This window comes from Ursus maritimus, unplaced genomic scaffold, assembly GCF_017311325.1.
Source record: "Ursus maritimus isolate PB19 unplaced genomic scaffold, ASM1731132v1 scaffold_25, whole genome shotgun sequence".
Taxonomy (NCBI): Eukaryota; Metazoa; Chordata; class Mammalia; order Carnivora; family Ursidae; genus Ursus; species Ursus maritimus.
This window is the reverse complement of record NW_024425008.1, coordinates 37,340,934-37,359,562: the sequence shown is the minus strand read 5'-3', so window position 1 is coordinate 37,359,562 and position 18,629 is coordinate 37,340,934. Positions and strand designations below refer to the sequence as shown.

The following is an 18,629-nucleotide window of genomic DNA, read 5'->3' as shown; positions in this document are numbered from 1 at the left end:
GGCCCAAAGGAGTGAGGGTAAATTCTAATGAAAACGCGGATGTGATCTAACGGAGAACGCCTCCAGGGGTCATATTTCTCCTGAGCATATTATTGAAAGACTTAAAATTAACAACAAAGAAAATGCTATCTTATATTTATATGAATCTTTTCCTCCAGATATGTCACAGATACTTTCATACATTTGTGGTAAGTAGAAATAACTCAGAAATAGCAAGTGGAGAGACTATAAGACCCATGACTCCAGCCAATGAAAGTTTTGAGTTTAGTATAATGAACACCAGAAAATGATAGAACTAAGTAATTCAGCAGATGCAAAGCTTACCTAGAGTTATGTTTTACATGGAGTTGTATCTGGTCATAGAGGGACTGTTTCTTTTCTTTTTCTTTTTTCTTTTTAATGGTGATGAAAATGGCAGGCTGCCATTGTTTTCAGTATAGAGATTAATTAGTAATCTGTTAGAATATGCTTCAGCAAATACAGCTGATTGGCAGTAGCACCTGTCTCAGCAACTGGTAGAATGTTAGTGCTTTCGTCAAGCCTGTAATTTCTAGAAGGGCTTCAAAGCTGTGTTCATTAAAGTCTCCCATACTAATTGCTTTCTTTGTCCTCTGGGGCACGTTATACTAAATGTACCTCTTATTTATTTATGTAGGTATTTATGTATTTATTTATGAAGGTTATAAAATAAAGTTAATTTTTTTAATTTTAAAAAACTAAAATTATGTGATAGTCTGTGTATTATTGTATTTGTGGAACCACCATTCATGTAGTAAACACATAATATGCCCAGATGAAAAATTTACCAGTTTTGTGATTTCTGTGCATTGCTTTTGTAATTCATATCATAAATATAAAATATATCTGTAAATTATGAAAAATCTGTGAAAGTATAGTAAAATGTGATTTAAAGGATGGGTTATTATAGTCAACTTTCTAGGAAGGTAGTTTATTTCTGCATTGTTAGGAAGTCTTTTTTCTAGTTGAAATAGTTTTTCTGGTTCATATTTCAAATTATATTCAATTTACATGGGTCTATAGACAAGGCACTAGTTTGTATTATTGTTTGAGGAAGGTAGTATTTTTGCTCATTATGAAAAGAAGACTGAACTAAGAGAGTATTTAAAAAGGATGAATAAAAAATAGGATGAAGCACATATCTCAGTATAGGTGAAATTTGCCTCATTCTCAATGTATTATGGAAAAGTTGAATGTGAGTATTTTCTGAAAGTAAAGCTATATGTTTTAATGAACTAGGGTAACTTTCATTTAAAAACTACCTATATACTTATATATATTTTTTAAAGATTTTATTCATTTATTTGAGACAGAGAGTGAGCAAGTTTTTATGTTTCATAAATATAAAGATATGTTGTTAAATACTTGACAATAGAATCAGTTCTGGTGGTGTTAAATACTTGACAATAGAATCAGTTCTGGTGGTGTATCCTTTCTGTCACGATGCCTAACATCCACTAAATGTTTGGATAAATAACTGAATTTTCATACTCTAGTCTTGTAATAGAAGAGTGTTTGGTGGATTCTGGTAATATAGGCTTTAAAATATGGGTAGGTTACTTGGCCTTGGGAAACATCATTTTCTTTTCCTGTAAAATAGGCAAAATAATAATTATTTCAAATGTATGTGTAGTGCCTAGTACAGTGCATGGCATATACTAGATGGTCTATAAATATTTTTATGTCCTTTGCATGGAACCCCACTGTTAATAATCACATTCTGTATATTCATGATTTTAGTAAAAGACAGTTTAGGCAAAACTGCAAGTGAAAAGGGAATCAGAGAATCCTAAACGTTTTATTCTATTATACATTTAGAATGTAGAGCTAGGGGTGCCTGGCTGGCTCAGTTTGTGGAGTGGCAACTCTTGATCTTGGGGTTGTGGGTTTGAGCCCCACGTTGGATGTGGTGATTGTGTAAAAAAAAATAAAATCTTAGGAAAAAAAAGAATGTAGATCTAATTGCTTGGTGGTTTTTGTGAAGGTGGTGGCGGTGCTGGTGATGATGGTAGTGGTTGTGTGTGTTTGAAGAAAGCAGATTGGGATGGTTAGGGTATTCATACTATTTGTTGTTTCGTTTTAGGACAGAAGAAGGATAAAGTCAGTTCCATCTTGGCATAGGTTTTTACTTATCTTCTCCAATGAGAATGGCACAGTAACTTCTCATTCTGTAGTTAAATGGTCTCAAATAGAATCAGATTTTTTATATAGTTTTTGGAGAGGATAACTTTGGAGTAGGGGATTGGAGTAAGTGGGATACTGTGGGTCATTACAAAACATTTGTTCATATGTGAAGCAAGCATTCGTAATATGTACCAAGCACTGTACTAGGTACAGGAAGTTTAGTTCTAAATAAAGTGTGATCCCTTGAATTATTCAGTCTCTATTATGGTATAAAGAAGCTACCTTTTCACTAAAAAATATTTCTTTTACTAAAAAATAGTCTTCAGAAGACTAATAATCTTCCCATGTGATATTTTTTGTTTTGCTAATATAATAGTAATATTGGTAGAGAACTATATACAGCAGTTTTCTTATTTTATTACGTTCAGAAATGTAGACTTATCTGTAAGTTGTCATTATTGTTGAGTAACTAAAAGTTCACCTAAAGTGCCAAGATAAGAATTCTTTCTGGAAACTGTTTTTGTAATTACTGAAAGTAAATTAACTAAAATGCTATATGTCTGAAAAGTTTTAAAAATTTCTGGCAAATGCTGTTTTTCTTAAAATTAGTACAGACTCTTAAGGAGGCAGGTTTTGTCTCACCAGATAGTCTCCTTGATGTTTTTCTTTTCTGATCTTTTTATAGAAACAGATATGATTTGCTGGACACTCTGTCCTCTTGGCAACAAATGGTAGTTCAGTAGCAAGACAAGCATCAGAGAAAGAATGTAAAATTAAATAATGCTTTTCAACACTGCCTCATTTATCAGTGCTTAAGAAAAAATAAAACCTAGAGCCACAAAAATAAAAGAAAATCTCTTCCTTGGACCCTGCTTTTTCTTTAAACTACTGCCCTCTCTATTTTCATTTTATCTTATAATTTGATGAAAATAGTAATCATATTTGCTCACTGTTTCTACTTCCTCAATTCTCATTCTTTCTTCTATCATTTATATTCTGGCTCCTACTTTCACTACTGTACCGAAGCTGCTCTTGGAATTGAAATTCCCTTCACTAGAAATGCTCTTTCTTTCCTTCCATTTCAGCCCCATTCAGCCTTCATAGCCCATCTTAGATGTCATTTTTTCCCCAGGAATTCCGTTAAATGAACATTTAAATACCTGTCATGTGTAGCCAAGTCATAGCGTATGTACATTTAACTTATTTGAATCCAACTAAAGTTGAAAACACAAAACTAGGGAGAAAAGTAGCAAATAATTCTCTTCCTTCAGTAAAAAAATGTTTTTGAAACAACATCGTTGCCAAAAGCAAGCCAACTGCTTTATCTGCTTTTCCATAGAACACACAGTGATCTGTTTCAATGCTGGAGTAAAAGCTAGTTTATTTATATAAAGCAATTACAATACATATAGAGCAATGTATAGTTTACTTTATGGGGTATTTAAGGGATTTTTTGAGAGGTTATTTTGACCAGTTTTTGCCTTACTCTGATCTTAGAACCTAATCCCTGTGTAAGATGTGACTTCACTGTTGTAGTTTTGTTGAATTTAAGTCAGTCATATCACTTAGGACCCTTCTAGATAACATTTGGACTTCTCAGATATTTTAGTGTAGAACTATCTGAGGCAGAGACGACTAGCTTATTAGTTTCTTTCCTGTCTTTATCTTTGCATTTTTTAGGAGATAAATTTGTATGAATGCAATTGTAGTCAAAACCGGTGAAAGCATAGGGGAAAGATGCTGTCCCTTTTGTATTTCATGTTCATCTATATAGTTTGAGACCCTTGGCTTTCTGAAAACTAATGGTATATATCCATAGATATATTGTTGAATTTCATTTCTATAGGAGCCATAGTAGTTCTACACCAACACAAAGGAATTTATAGAAATGCTTTTTTAAAAATATGCAGAGCTTGGTTATAATTATATTTGAGATGCTTTAATGATATTAATATTTTTAATATTATTTCCTAATTTCCCCCATTTTAAATTTCTAATATTCTAAATTTTATTTTTAAAGTTTTTTCTCAAGGAATAGTTTGTGTAATAGTAAGAAACAAATTTACAATAACAATACATACACAAATACATTTGTGTAACAATAATAATTCTAAAACAGAATTGATAAATTATTAAAGGATGTTTTCTGTGTGGTAATTTGAACACTAAATGCTGTATGTTGTAGCGAGGGGATTGCAAATGACTTTAGTTAACAAAGCCTTAAAGTAATTCCAATGTAGTGAACAGATTGTGATGAGGTTTCCAGAGCTAATGTGATAGAAATTGTTTTGGAGACTTGGCTTAGCCAAGCAAGGGTATAACTCTTTTAGGACCATTTGCTTTTTAATGATGAACAAGAAGTTTAAGCCCAGCTAGATACAGAAATTCTTCTTTAATGTTTTAAAGCATATCTTATATATTTGAATGGAACTGATCATCACTAAAGAACTAGAAAAATGTGCTATTCCTAGTGTATTCAGGATGAAACTAATTTTATACTTTCAAAAAGCCTGCTTTTTTTGAGAAGGAAAATTATTGAGAAAAATTGGGTAAAGTAACTATTAGGTACCATATTTTAAAAGATAAAGAATGCTCATAAAGGCTGATTTGTGGGAATAATTCAACATTAGAATGCTTAAAAAAACAAACCATATAATTTTTAGAAAAGTTACAGTCTGTTCATTACAAAACATGCATTCAGAAAGGGAATATAATCTCATGATTCTAGAAGAGACTTGAGAATCTGGGGATTTGTGCTTGTTTTTTTCCATTGGCTATTTCTCTTGTATATTTAGAATCAAATTATTTCACATTAAATTTAGGGAAAATTCTTTTTATTTTTATGATACATTATGAGGTGTAGTGGCTTATTTCTACTTAGTGGTCATGAAATCATAGCAGGTTAGACCTGGAAGAACATCTAGTCCAACCCCCGGTTCACTCCCCACGTCCCCATTTTAGATTAAGAAAATGAAGCTGAGAGTTGTATCACCTCAGTTCATTTTATTTTATTTTTTAAAAATAAAATTTTACTTTTAAGTAATCTCTACACCCAATGTGGGGCTTGAACTTACAACCCTGAGACCAGGAATCACACGCTTCACCAACTGAGCCAGCCAGCCATCCCTCCCTCAGTTCATTTTAGTTTAGAGGCTGTGCCAGAATAAATAGAGAGTGACCTTTTACCATGCAGGGTCTTATCCCTCACTGACCTTATTGCTGTTTACTATAAATTTTGAAAGAAATTAGAGAAAGCCATTTCTATGGCAGAAAATGAATTGTACTTACCATAAAATTCTGTGCTACCAGGAAGTTATTATCATGCAGCTGTTGCAGTGATGACAAGCTGAAATCACCCAAGAATGACCAGAACAACATAGTATAAAAATTGTTCTGCTTGCTACTCCAAAAATTAAAAACAACTGAATTACCAAGAAAATATTACTTAGAATGAGCAGGTTGAAGGTAGTGCCAGGTATATAAGTATTCTCTATGCTGTTACAAAATTGTGTGAGAACACACACACATACCACATAATTAAAAAAAATATCTAAATCCATATACAGATGCATAATACATATGCACAAATGAAAAACGTGTACATATGTGCACATACATATTTAAATTAAGACATTAATCAACATAGAAACAATATTTCAAAAGAAAAAGTTGATTTTCTCAGAGGTCTCCTATAGATGCTTTCTCTGGAAATAATAACCAGGATTGCAGTGGTTTGATGCTTTGAGAACACTGAAATATTCAGGTTTTTAATTCCCTTTGGCAGTGTGACACATTCTGTAGGATTTGATAAATTTAATATGTGAGAGGACTTAGTTTTTGAAAACAGCTACCACTATCATTTATTTTCTTTCCCTCTTTCTTTCTTTCTTTCTTTCTTTCTTTCTTTCTTTCTTTCTTTCTTTCTTTCTCTCTCTCTCTCTCTCTCTCCTTCCTTCCTTCCTTCCTTCCTTCCTTCCTTCCTTCCTTCCTTCCTTCCTTCCTTCCTTCTTTCCTTCCTTCTGTTCTCGTTTTGCATTTAGATGATTCAGAGACTTAAAAGTAGAAGGCACAATCTCATTGAAAGGTTATTAGAATGTAAGCTCCCTGAGTGCAGGGCTGGTATCTGTTTTGATCATGGCTGGAGTTTTTAGTTTTGGACATACAGTTAATATTCAGTATTTCTTATGTTAATGGGTGATGATAGCCACAGAATACCACAGTATTATCTGAAATTTTGTTAAAATGAGTTCTTAAGTGGCTAAAAGACACATTTCCAGCCTAGGGATAAAAAACATCCACAGACTTTCTAGAATAAATGAGTGAAAGAAAACAATATTAAAGTGTGGAGAAGGTGGAGTTGTATTCCTTATGTGCCCTTATACTACATGTGATTAACAAAATTTCAATTGTTTATGCTTAGTAAGAGTGTTCTTAAATTTATAGAATATGGAAACCTGACTTTTAACAGTTTTCCTCCTGTTCATATTGCTATACCATATGACCATTCACATGCCCATTTATATCATTCATTCATTCAACAAAATATCAAGTAGCTCTTTGTGGCTAGGCACTGTGTTGTAGACATGGCAGTGAACATAGGACCTTATAGTCTAATAGGAGAGACAGATGTTAAACAGATAACTACATACAGTCTAACAAGCTTACAGGGCTTATTAGCAAATACACTAAAGATGAGACTAGCCTGGCAAGTAAGTCATTTAAGCAAGACAGAAAAATTAAGAGAGTCCTTAAAATTGTGTTAAAGGATTTTCAGAATCTTTCAACCTATCACCCTAAATGAGTTACAGCCTCTTCTTTGGTACTTAGCAAAAAATTATATACTGATTTATACGAAAGGATATTTTTATTTTTAGTATTTTTTTTCAAGTTTGTATTTTAATTTCAGTTAGTTAACCTCCAGTATTATATTACTTTTAGGTGTACAGTATAGTGATTCAACAATTCCATGCATCACCTGGTGCTCATCATAAGTTCACTCCTTCATTTTTAGTATTTTTATTATTGCTTATTTCCACAACCTATATATTAATGATTACTAATGAACTATTTCTGTTGCTGTTATTTTTATTAGAAAGTAATATATTTTCTTTAGTAATGTTATTCTAAATGGTTGCTGCATTCCCAAAGTGTGTGTTTGTGTGTGTGTGTCTTTGTCTTTTAACATAACAACCAGAGGTTTTTTAAAGTAAAAGTTGCTTTCAGAGTTAATTTCATTTCTTGTTGAGTAGATTCCAGAAATCTAGATCATATAATTTTTCATTTGGAATTAAATTCTGATTTTAGAGTCAGAACAAAAGGTAGTCTGTGCTTTTCCTTTACTTGAGGAGAAAGAATAATGATAATATTTGTAATGTATGGATGCTCTAACAGTTAAGTTTTAGTAAATAGTAAACTATTTTTTATAGTAGACTTGAAATTTGCTAAGTAAGAAAAGTTAAAGAATATATTTCAAATCATACTTAAAATTATAGCCATGTATAATTACCTTGGTTGACATTTCATGTAAATGGGATCTTAAAATATGTAGTCCTTTTCCTGGTTTCTTTCACTTAGCATGTTTTTGAAGTCCTCTGTGTTGCAGCACATATCAATATTTTATTCCTTTTTGTTGCTGAATAGTATTCAGCATATTTTATTAATATTAAATTATGAGTTAATATTTATACTGTATCGAATATACCTCATTTTCTGATTCATTTACCAGTTTATGGACATGTAGACTGTTTCCACTATTTGGCTATTATGAATAATGTTGCTGGGTCACCTGGGTGGCTCAGTCATTAAGCATCTGCCGTTGGCTCAGGGCGTGATCCCGGAGTTCTGGGATCGAGCCCCACATCAGGCTCCTCCGCTGGAAGCCTGCTTCTTCCTCTACCTCTCCCCCTGCTTGTGTTCCCTCTCTCGCTGGCTGTCTCTATCTCTGTCAAATAAATTAATAAAATCTTTAAAAAAAATGAATAATGTTGCTAGGAATATCTTATACAAGTCTTTGTGTGGTCATAGGCTTTCATTTCTCTTGCTTAGACACCTATAAAGTACTAAGTCATAGTACATTATTGTACACTTAAGAAAATCTGCTGAACTGATTTCCAAAGTGGTGGCACCATTGTATACTCTCATCAGAATATACAAAGGTTCGAGTTTCTCCACATCCTCAGGAAAACTTTTTATTGTCTGTCCTTTTGATTATATCCAATCTAGTGGGTATGAAGTAGTATTTCATTGTGGTTGTAATTTGCATTTTTCTTAAAGATTAATTATGTTGAGCATCTTTTCATGTACTTGTTAGCCATTTGTGTATCTTCTTTGGTGAAATGTCCATTAATTCAGATGTGATAAATCACTAGTGCATCATGTAGTTTGATGTCCTTAATCTGATAATTTGGATAATATCATACTTACTGTCTTGGTGGAAATATCACATTCAGTTACCATTTTGCATCTAGAAACTTTTTAGATACCATTTTGCTTCCAGTCACTTAAAACTCCCAACACTGGGGCACCTGGGTGGCTCGGTTGGGCATCTGCCTTCAACACAGGTCATGATTCCAAGGTCCTGGGATTGAGCCCCACATCGGGCTCCTTGCTCAGTGAGGAGTCTGCTTCTCCCTCTCCTTCTGTCCCTCCCCCATGTATGTGCACGCTCTCTCTCTCTCTCTCAAATATATAAATCTTGAAAAAAAACAACCCAACAAAACCAACACTTTCCTCATAGGGCTTGCTAAGACATTTTGTCTGTTGGTGATTTAATTTTAATTTTAATTATGTTGATGATTTGTCCTGTAAGTTCTTCCCCAGCTTTAGATTTGAGAAATTTTCATCTATCTCATACCAAGTTTTTTGGGGGAAAGATCGATTGAACATTACAAGGCTAAGTTGTGCATCATTTATGAACTTTGTTTTATCATTGTCATGGCAAATAGGATTACCACTAAGTGATATTTATTATTCTCTAAATGCCATAATTAAAAAAAATCCTCTGTGAGCCTGTGTTGTTTTGACCAAATCTAAGTTATTAGAATTTGTATAAATTTATCTTAAACTATCTAGAATTTACTTAGTAAGATCAAACTTTGAAACTGAGCAACCATCATTATATTATCTAAAAATAGGATATTAAAAGATAGTGTTAATATGGTAGAACCCATACTGGACAGGAATTAGGAGATTTGACTCTTCCTACATGACTTTTGGAAAATTTATATTTTAAATGCTTCTTTATTCATAAAATAAGGAAGTTAGAGGAAAAGAACACAGGCTTTAGAATCTAACAGAATTGGCTTCTATTCCTCAACCTGCCATTAATATAGAGTGACCTTGCCCAGTCACATATCTAAACCCCTGTTGCTTATTTGTAAAGTAGGAATAATAGTATTTATCTCATGAACTGTTGTGAATACTAATGAAATAATGCTTAAAAGTCCTTAGGCCAGTGTCTGGCACGGAGTAAATAATGTTAACTGCTCTTATACTAGGTGATCTTTTATATGCCCATAAACTTGCAGAAGAGATTTTGGATCATATGATTTCATAACTTTAGAAACTTGGGCTTTATCGTTGGTATTTAGTGAATGATCACTTTTAAGTATGTTTCCTACTGTAATGACTTAAGAGGGCCTGTCTTTTTTGAATATTATTTTCCCTGGAAAGTATTCTAGCTCTTGAAAATACCCATTCTGTATCATCTTTTCTGGGCCTTGCATGATTTATAAAATGCAAATGGAGTAATAAAGTAATCTACATTACTATGTTAGTAGGACTATAAAGTTTCCTTCTTTAATTCTTAGAGATTTTCTTTTTCATTTCTCTTCCCCCTCCCCCCAACCTAACAATGTGACACTAATACTAGAGTTTTTGTATCATATGGCAGGAGAATTTAGTACTTACCAACTTATGAAGAAGACACTTCGAAACAAAAATGTCAAAATGTCACTCAAAATATCCCGCTTAGGCAGTCCTCTTTTTAACCTGTGTATCCCGCAGTATTCAGATTCATTGTTCAGAGATTGGATTTCTGTGAGATAGTATAAGATTTAGCTTGACAGTTTGGTGTTTATTTAGAAAAGCTGTGAAACATATGGAGGTTAAGGGTTAAAATAATGTTAACAAAGTTTTCTAGGTATTTCACTTCTTTTTTTCCTGTGTATTACTCTACCCAGGTAAATGAGTAAATCAGAATATCTAAAACCCATTTTTAAAAATTGTGGTAAAATGTGCATAACATAAACTTTACTATTTTAACTCTTTTTTAAGTATATGGTTCTTTTTTTTTTAAAGATTTATTTATTTGAGAGAGAGGGAAGGAGAATGAGCAGGCGGGGAAGAGGAGAGAGACTCAAGCAGACTCCATGCGTAGCATGGAGCCCGACACAGGGCTCGATCTTAGGACCATGAGATCACGACCTGATCTCATGAGCTGAAACCAAGAGTCGGACGCTTAACCAACTCTGCCATCCAGGTGCCCCAAGTATATGGTTCTTGATATCAAGTACATTCACATGGTAGTGCATCCATCTCCAGACTTTTTCAGTCTTCTCCAACTACAACTCTGTACCTATTAAATACTAACAACCCATCTTCTCCTTGCCTCACCCTAGCTTCTGGCAACCACCATTCTACTTTCTGTTTCTATGAGTTTGACTACTCTAGCAATGTCAGGTAATTGGAATCATATAATGTTTATCCTTTTGTAACCAGCTTATTTCATTTAGCATGTTTAAAGATTCACTCATGTTTTAACACGTGTCACAATTTCTTCCTGTTTAAAGCTAAATAATATTCCATTGTGTGCATATGCCACATTTGGTTTATTCATTCATCCATCCATTCAGGGACACATGGGTTGCTCCTGTGGCTACTGTGGATAATGATGCTATGAACATGGGTGTACGAATATTTGTTCGAGTTCCTGCTTTTACTACTTTTGTGTATATACCCAGGAATGGAATTGTTGGCTCATATGGTAATTCTATATTTACTATTTTGATGAATCACCATCCTGTTTCCCATAATGGCTGTGCCAATTTACATTCCTACCAGCAGTGCACAAGAGTTCCAATTTCTATACATCCTTGCCAAAACTTGTTGTTTTCTGTGGTTTTGTTTGTTTGTTTGTTTTGGATAATAGCCACCCTAAATAGTCATGGGTGTTAAGTGGTATATCATTGTGGTTTTGATTTGCATTTTCTTAATGACTAGTGTTGTTAAGCATCTTTTCATGTGCTTCATGGCAGTTTGTACATCTTTGGAGAAATGTCTATTCAGGTCCTTTGTCAGTGTTTGATGAAGGACTTTTGAGGTCACATTGTTAGAGAAACTTAATACATGACAGTGAACTAGTAGGTGCTACGTGGGATTAAAACTTGAAGAGAAAAACCACAAGTCAGATGCAAACATTGTCAGTGGTTGTTCCTCACTGCTTCAGTTGCACTTTATCACTTTTAAGTCATGACATTTATTTATTTATTTATTTAAATAAAAGGGAAAAATGTACTGTATAGCCAACTTAGTAATTTAGGAGAAAAGTAAAGGAAACTAAGGGAGGTAACAACAGAAATAAACTATAAACTAGAAAATGGTGGAATTAATAACTATAAGAGCTGATTTTTATTAAAAAGTTAGGAAATAAAGAACTTGAGCACTATACAAAGAAAAATAACAGAACTAGAGTTAGAATTTGAAAACATGGACTATATGAAAAATAGGGATTTTAAAAAATTAGAATCTGTGCTCAGATGTATGATACATCTCAGTGTAATGATGTTATATGGCTGACTGGTCTTTTATTTTGTATGCTCGTAATCAAATATAGTCCTTTTATTTTGGTTATTCAGTAGTTATTTGTTTTCAGAAAAATCCTAGATGTTTCATTTAACTTAGTTTTTAGCACGGAATTCCCTACGTGTGTATGTAAGTAGACCTCACATACACACATTTGGTAAGTAAGTTTGATTTCATTGTAAAGACTTAAGAGAATAGATGTTTATGTGGCAAAATTTTGTGTAGAATAATTTATTAGTGTTCTTCCCTAATTAGGGCTTTCAATAAAACACTGATTTTACCAAAATTCTCAGAGCTGTATAATAAGTAGGAAAATGTGAGGATGGACTAAGCTTTTATATTTGCTGAATTTTACCATTGATGTTGAATAGCTATACTCTTTAAGGCTAAATTTGAATTTAATGATGGATTTGGTTTTCTTCTTTTATTTTTATTTATTTATTTTAAAGATTTTATTTATTTATTTGAGAGAGAGTGAGCGCACGCGAGAGAGGGAGAGCACAAGCCTATGGGGAGAGGCAGATGGAGAGGGAGAAGCAGACCCCCCACTGAGGAGGGAGCCCGATGTGGGGTTCCATCCCAGTACCCTGAGATCATGACCTGAGCTGAAGGCAGCTGCTTAACTGACTGAGCCACCCAGTCCCCCTGGTTTTCTTTTAAGTCATGTGTCAATTACTGTAAATTATAAAATGTGTGTTTCAGTAATATAATGAATTATACCCGTGAATTAGCAGACTTAACGGATAATATTTTTAAATTTTGTTTCCTTTTAAAATTATTTATTTATTTAAGTAATCTCTACACCCAGTGTGGGGCTTGAACTCAGGACCTGAGATAAACAGTTGTATCCTGTACCAACGGAGGCAGCAAGACCTCCCCAATGGATATTTTTATTTTTATTTATTTTTTATTTTTATTTTTTAGTAATTTTTATTTTGTTATATTAGTCACCATACAGTACATCCCCAGTTTTCGATGCAATGTTCCATGATTCATTATTTGCATATAACACCCAGTGCACCATGCAATATGTGCCCTCCTTAATACCCATCACCGGCCTGTCCCAATCCCCCAACCCCCTCCCCTCTGAAGCCCTCAGTTTGTTTCCCAGAGTCCACAGTCTCTCATGGTTCATTCCCCCTTCTATTTACCCCCTCTTCCTTCTTCCCTTCCTTCTCCTACTAATCTTCCTGCTATTTCTTATGTTCCATAAATGAGTGAAACCATATGATAATTATCTTTCTCTGCTTGACTTATTTCACTTAGCAAATCTCCTCCAGTCCCATCCATGTTGCTGCAAATGTTGTGTAATCGTTCTTTCTGATGGCTGAGTAATATTCCATTGTTTATATGGACCACATCTTCTTAATCAAGTCATCTGTTGAAGGGCATCTCGGCTCCTTCCACGATTTAGCTATTGTGGACAATGCTGCTATGAACATTGGGGTGCATATGGCCCTTGTCTTCACTACATCTGTATCTTTGGGGTAAATACCCAGTACTGCAATTGCTCGATCATAGGGTAACTCAATTTTTAACTTTTTAAGGGACCTCCACACTGTTTTCCAGAGTGGCTGTACCAACTTGCATTCCCACCAACAGTGTAAGAGGGATCCCCTTTCTCCACATCTTCTCCAACATTTGTTGTTTCCTGCCTTGTCAATTTTTGCCATTCTAACTGGTGTAAGGTGGTATCTATGTGTTGTTTTGATTTGAATTTCCCTGATGGCTAATGATTTTGAACATTTTTTCATGTGTCTGTTAGCCTTTTGTATGTCTTCATTGGAAAAGTGTCTGTTCATATCTTCTGCCCATTTTTTAAAAAAAAGAGTTTATTTATTTATTTGACAGAGATAGACAGCCAGCGAGAGAGGGAACACAAGCAGGGGGAGTGGGAGAGGAAGAAGCAGGCTCATAGCGGAGGAGCCTGATGTGGGGCTAGATCCCATAACGCTGGGATCACGCCCTGAGCCGAAGGCAGACGCTTAACGACTGCGCCACGCAGGCGCCCCTTCTGCCTATTTTTTGATTTGATTATTTGTTTCACTTGTATTGACTTTGAGAAGTTCTTTGTAGATCTTGGATACCAGCCATTTATCTGTAGTGTCATTTGCAAATATCTTCTCCCATTCCATGGGCTGACTCTTAGTTTTTTTGACTGTTAACTTGGCTGCGCAGAAGGTTTTTATCTTGATGAAGTCCCACAAGTTCATTTTTTCTTTTGTTTCTCTTGCCTTTGGAGATGTGTCATGAAAAAGGTTGCTGTGGCCGATGTCAAAGAGGTTGCTGCCTATGTTCTCCTCTAGGATTTTGATGGATTCCTGTCTCACATCGAGGTCTTTCGGCCATTTGGAGTTTCTCTTTGTGTATGGTGTGAGAGAGTGGTCAAGTTTCATTCTTTTGCATGTAGCTGTCCAATTTTCCCAGCACCATTAATTGAAGAGACTGTCTTTTTTCCACTGGATGTTTTTTCCTGCTTTGTCAAGGATTAGTTGCCCAAAGAGCTGAGGGTCCATTTCTGGGTTCTCTATTCTGTTCCATTGGTCTATGCGTCTGTTTTTGTGACAGTACCATGCTGTCTTTGTGATCACAGCTTTGTAGTATAGTTTGTAATCTGGCATTGTGATGCCCCCAGCTTTGTTTTTCCTTTTCAACAATTCCTTGGCGATTCGGAGCCTTTTCTGGTTCCACACAAATTTAAGGGCTGTTTGTTCCAGCTCTTTGAAAAATGTCATTGGTATTTTAGTTGGGGTGGCATTGAAAGTGCAGACATTTTCCATCTGGGTAGCATAGACATTTTAACTATGTTAATTCTTCTGATCCATGAGCATGGAATATTTTTCCATCTTTTTGTGTCTTCTTCAGTGTCTTTCAAGAGTGATTTGTAGTTTCTAGAGTACAGATCCTTTAGGTCTCTGGTTAATTCCGAGATAACGTATGATTTTTGGTGCTATTGTAAATGGAATGGATTCCCTAATTTCTCTTTCTTCAGTCTCATTGTTCGTGTACAGAAATGCAACTGATTTCTGAGCATTGATTTTGTATCCCGCCACATTGAATTGTTCTATAAGTTCTAGTAGTTTGGGGGTGGACTCTTTTGGGTTTTCTATATAGAGTATTATGTCATCTGCAAAGAGAGACAGTTTGACTTCTTTGCCAATTTGGATACCTTTTATCCCTTTTGTTGTCTGATTGCTGTTGCAAGGACTTCTAGTACTATGTTGAATAATAATGGTGGGAGTGGGCATCCTTGTCGTGTTCCTGATCTTAAGGGAAAGGCTTCCAGCTTTTCCCCATTGAGAATAATATTTGCAGTAGGCTTTTCATAGATGGCTTTTATGAGATTGAGAAATGTACCTTCTATTCCTACACTCTGAAGGGTTTTAATCAGGAAAGGATGCTGTATTTTGTCAAATGATTTTTCTGCATCTATTGAGAGGATCATATGGTTCTTGAGTCTTTTCTTGTTGATATGATGTATCACGCTGATTGATTTGCGAATATTGAACCACGCTTGCATCCCAGGTATGAATCCCACTTGATCGTGGTGGATAATCCTTTTAATGAACTGTTGGATTCTATTAGCAAGTATCTTGTTGAGGATTTTGGCGTCCATATTCATTAGGGAAATCGGTCTGTAATTCTCCTTTTTGAGGGGGTCTTTGCCTGGTTTGGGGATCAAGGTAATATTGGCCTCATAGAATGAGTTTGGTAGCTTTCCTTCTGTTTCTATTTTTTGAAATAGCTTTAGGAGAATAGGTATTATTTCTTCTTTGAATGTTTGGTAGAATTCCCCAGGAAAACCGTCCGGGCCTGGAGTTTTGTTATTTGGAAGGTTGTTTATCACTGACTCAATTTCTTCATAATTAATTGGCCTGTTTAAGGAATCAATTTCTTCCGGTTTCAATCTTGGTAGTTTATAGGTTTCCAGGAAGGATTCCATCTCTTCCAGATTGCTTAGTTTATTGGCATATAGCTGTTGATAAAAATTTCTAATAATCCTTCCAATTTCAATGGTGTTCGTCGTGACCTCTCCTTTTTCATTCATAATTTTAATAATCTGGGTCCTTTCTCTTTTCTTTTGGATAAGTCTTGCCAGTGGTCTGTCAATTTTATTGATTCTCTCAAAGAACCAGCTTCTAGTCCTGTTGATCTGCTCTACTGTACTTCTGGTTTCTGCTTGATTGATTTCAGCTCTAATTTTGGTCAACTGCTTCCTCGTGCGTGGATTAGGCCTGTCCCTCTGTTGCTGTTCCAGCTTCTTGAGGTGAGAATATAAAAACTGCATTTTAGATTTTTCTATTCTTTTTAGTGAGGCTTGGATGGCTATGTATTTCCCCCTTAGGACTGCCTTTGCAGTATCCCATAGGTTTTGGACTGTTGTATTTTCATTCTCATTGGTCTCCATAAATTGTTTAATTTGATTTTTGATTTCCTGGTTTATCGAGTCATTCCTGAGCAGGATGGTTGGTTGAGACTTGTTTTGTGACCCAGTATATGGTCTATTCTGGAGAAAGTTCCATGTGCATTCGAAAAGAATGAGTATTCTGTTGTTTTGGGGTGTAGCGTTCTATTTGTTCCGGAGTGTAGTGTTCTGTATATATCTATGAGGTCCCGCTGGTCCAGTATGTCATTCAAAGCTCTTGTTTCTTTGTTGATTTTCTGCTTAGGTGATCTGTCTGTTGCTGAGAGCGGAGTTTTGAGGTCCCCTACTATTAATGTATTATTATCTATATGTCTCTTTATTCTGGTTAAGAGTTGGCTTATGTATCTAGGGGCTCCCCTCTTGGCTGCATAGATATTTATAATTGTCCTATCCACTTGTTGTATACATCCTTTAAGAATAATATAGTGTCCTTCTGTATCTCTAACAACAGTCTTTAGTTTAAAATCTAATCTGTCTGATATGAGAATTGCTACTCCAGCTTTTTTTTGAGGTATATTGGCATGAAAAATGGTTTTCCCTCCCTTCACTTTCAGTCTGGATATATCTTTAGGTTCAAAATGAGTCTCTTGTAGACAGCAAATGGATGGGTCATGTCTTTTTATCCAGTCTGCAACCCTGTGTCGTTTTATGGGAGCATTTAGGCCTTTCAAATTGAGAGTGATTATTGAGAGATGTGATTTTAATGATGTCATGTTGCCTGTGAAGTCTTTGTTTCTATAGATTATAAATTTTGTAGACAGCAAACAAATGGATGATGTCTTTTTATCCAGTCTGCAACCCTGTGTGTGTTTATGGGAGCATTTAGGCCTTTCAAATTGAGAGTGATTATTGAGAGATGTGATTTTAATGATGTCATGTTGCCTGTGAAGTCTTTGTTTCTATAGATTATAAATTTTGCTGGATAAATGATCCTTGGCTGCATGTTCTTCTCCGATAGAGCTTTGAAAATACCCTGCCAAACCTTCCTAGCCTGCCAGGTCTCTGTAGACAAGTCTGACGTTATTTTCACCCCTCTGTATGTAAGGATTTTCTTCCCCCTGGCAGCTTTCAAAATTGTATCCTTGGATCTAATATTTGCGAATTGCACTATGACGTGACGTGGTATAGGTCTGTTCTCATTGACCTTGGGAGGGGTCCTCTCTGTCTCTTGGATACGAATGCTTGTTTCCTTTGCCAGATTAGGGAAGTTCTCAGCTACAACTTGTTCAAATATCTCTTCTAGACCTCTCTCTTTCTCCACCCCTTCAGGGATGCCGATGATTCTGACATTGGAATGTTTCATTGAGTCAGTAATCTCCCGTAACTACATTCTTGAGATTGGATTTTTTTGAGCCAAGTTTCTGTTTTAACTTTCTCTTCTACCATCCCATCCTCCAATTCACTAATTAGTTCTTCTGCCTCATTTACCCTGGCTGTCAGAGTGTCTAGTTTAGACTACATTTGATTCATAGCATTTTTAATTTCTGCCAGACTCGCTCTCATTTCTGCCCTTAGAGAAACTATATTCCCTTTAATATTTTCATTCATAGTTTTTTCAAGCCTGCACATCATCTTGACCATTGTTACTCTGAACTCCATTTCTGACAATTTGGTTATATCCATAGCCATCAGTTCTGTGGCAGAAGCCACAGACTCATTATCTTTTCTTTCCCGGGGTGGGGGGGATTTCTCCTCCTTGTCATTCTGATGAGGAGAGGTTGCAGGGGTGCCCAGAGCCCAGATTATTGACCAGGACACAGGCAGTGTGCACTTGTTTTTAGGGACCTTAGGGATGTGGGCTTCTTGATTTTTCAGCCTCCCTTCTGGGGGAGGGGCCTGTCACGCTGATATTCAGGCAACCCTGTTTATTTTTATTTTTAAAAAAGATTTTTAAATTAATTTTTGTGTAAGGGGGAAGGGCAGGGGAGAGGGAGAGAGTCCTAAGCAGACTCCACGCTGAGCACAGAGCCCAACTCAGGGCTCGATCCATGACCCTGAGATCACAACCTGACCCGAAACCAAGAGTGCAGTGCTTAAGTGACTTGACCACGCAGGTGCCCCAGGGTAATATTTTTAAAGTGAGGAAGGACTATAGTCTACAAATAAGTAGTAATATGAAAATATTATTAAAAGGTATTGCTTTCCTTCATTTTTCTAACAGGGTCAGCATATTTCATTAGCACCTATCCAGAAGCTTGAAGAAGCTCTATATGAATACCAACCACTGCAGATAGAGACATGTGGACCACAAGTTCCTGAG

General features: G+C 35.4%; 1 protein-coding gene across 2 annotated transcripts in view; it reads left to right on the top strand.

Moving 5' to 3' along the window:
- Nucleotides 1-18,629, top strand: part of MNAT1 (MNAT1 component of CDK activating kinase) — a 201,712-nt gene that overhangs the window by 116,243 nt on the left and 66,840 nt on the right. Inside the window, exon 8 of one of the 2 annotated variants that reach the window (XM_040641815.1) lies at nucleotides 18,531-18,559. The exons of the other annotated variant lie outside the window; for it this stretch is intronic. The gene's annotated coding sequence lies outside the window, so the exon portion shown is untranslated. Of the gene's footprint in view, nucleotides 1-18,530; nucleotides 18,560-18,629 lie in introns of those variants that run through there. 2 annotated transcript variants of the gene reach the window in all.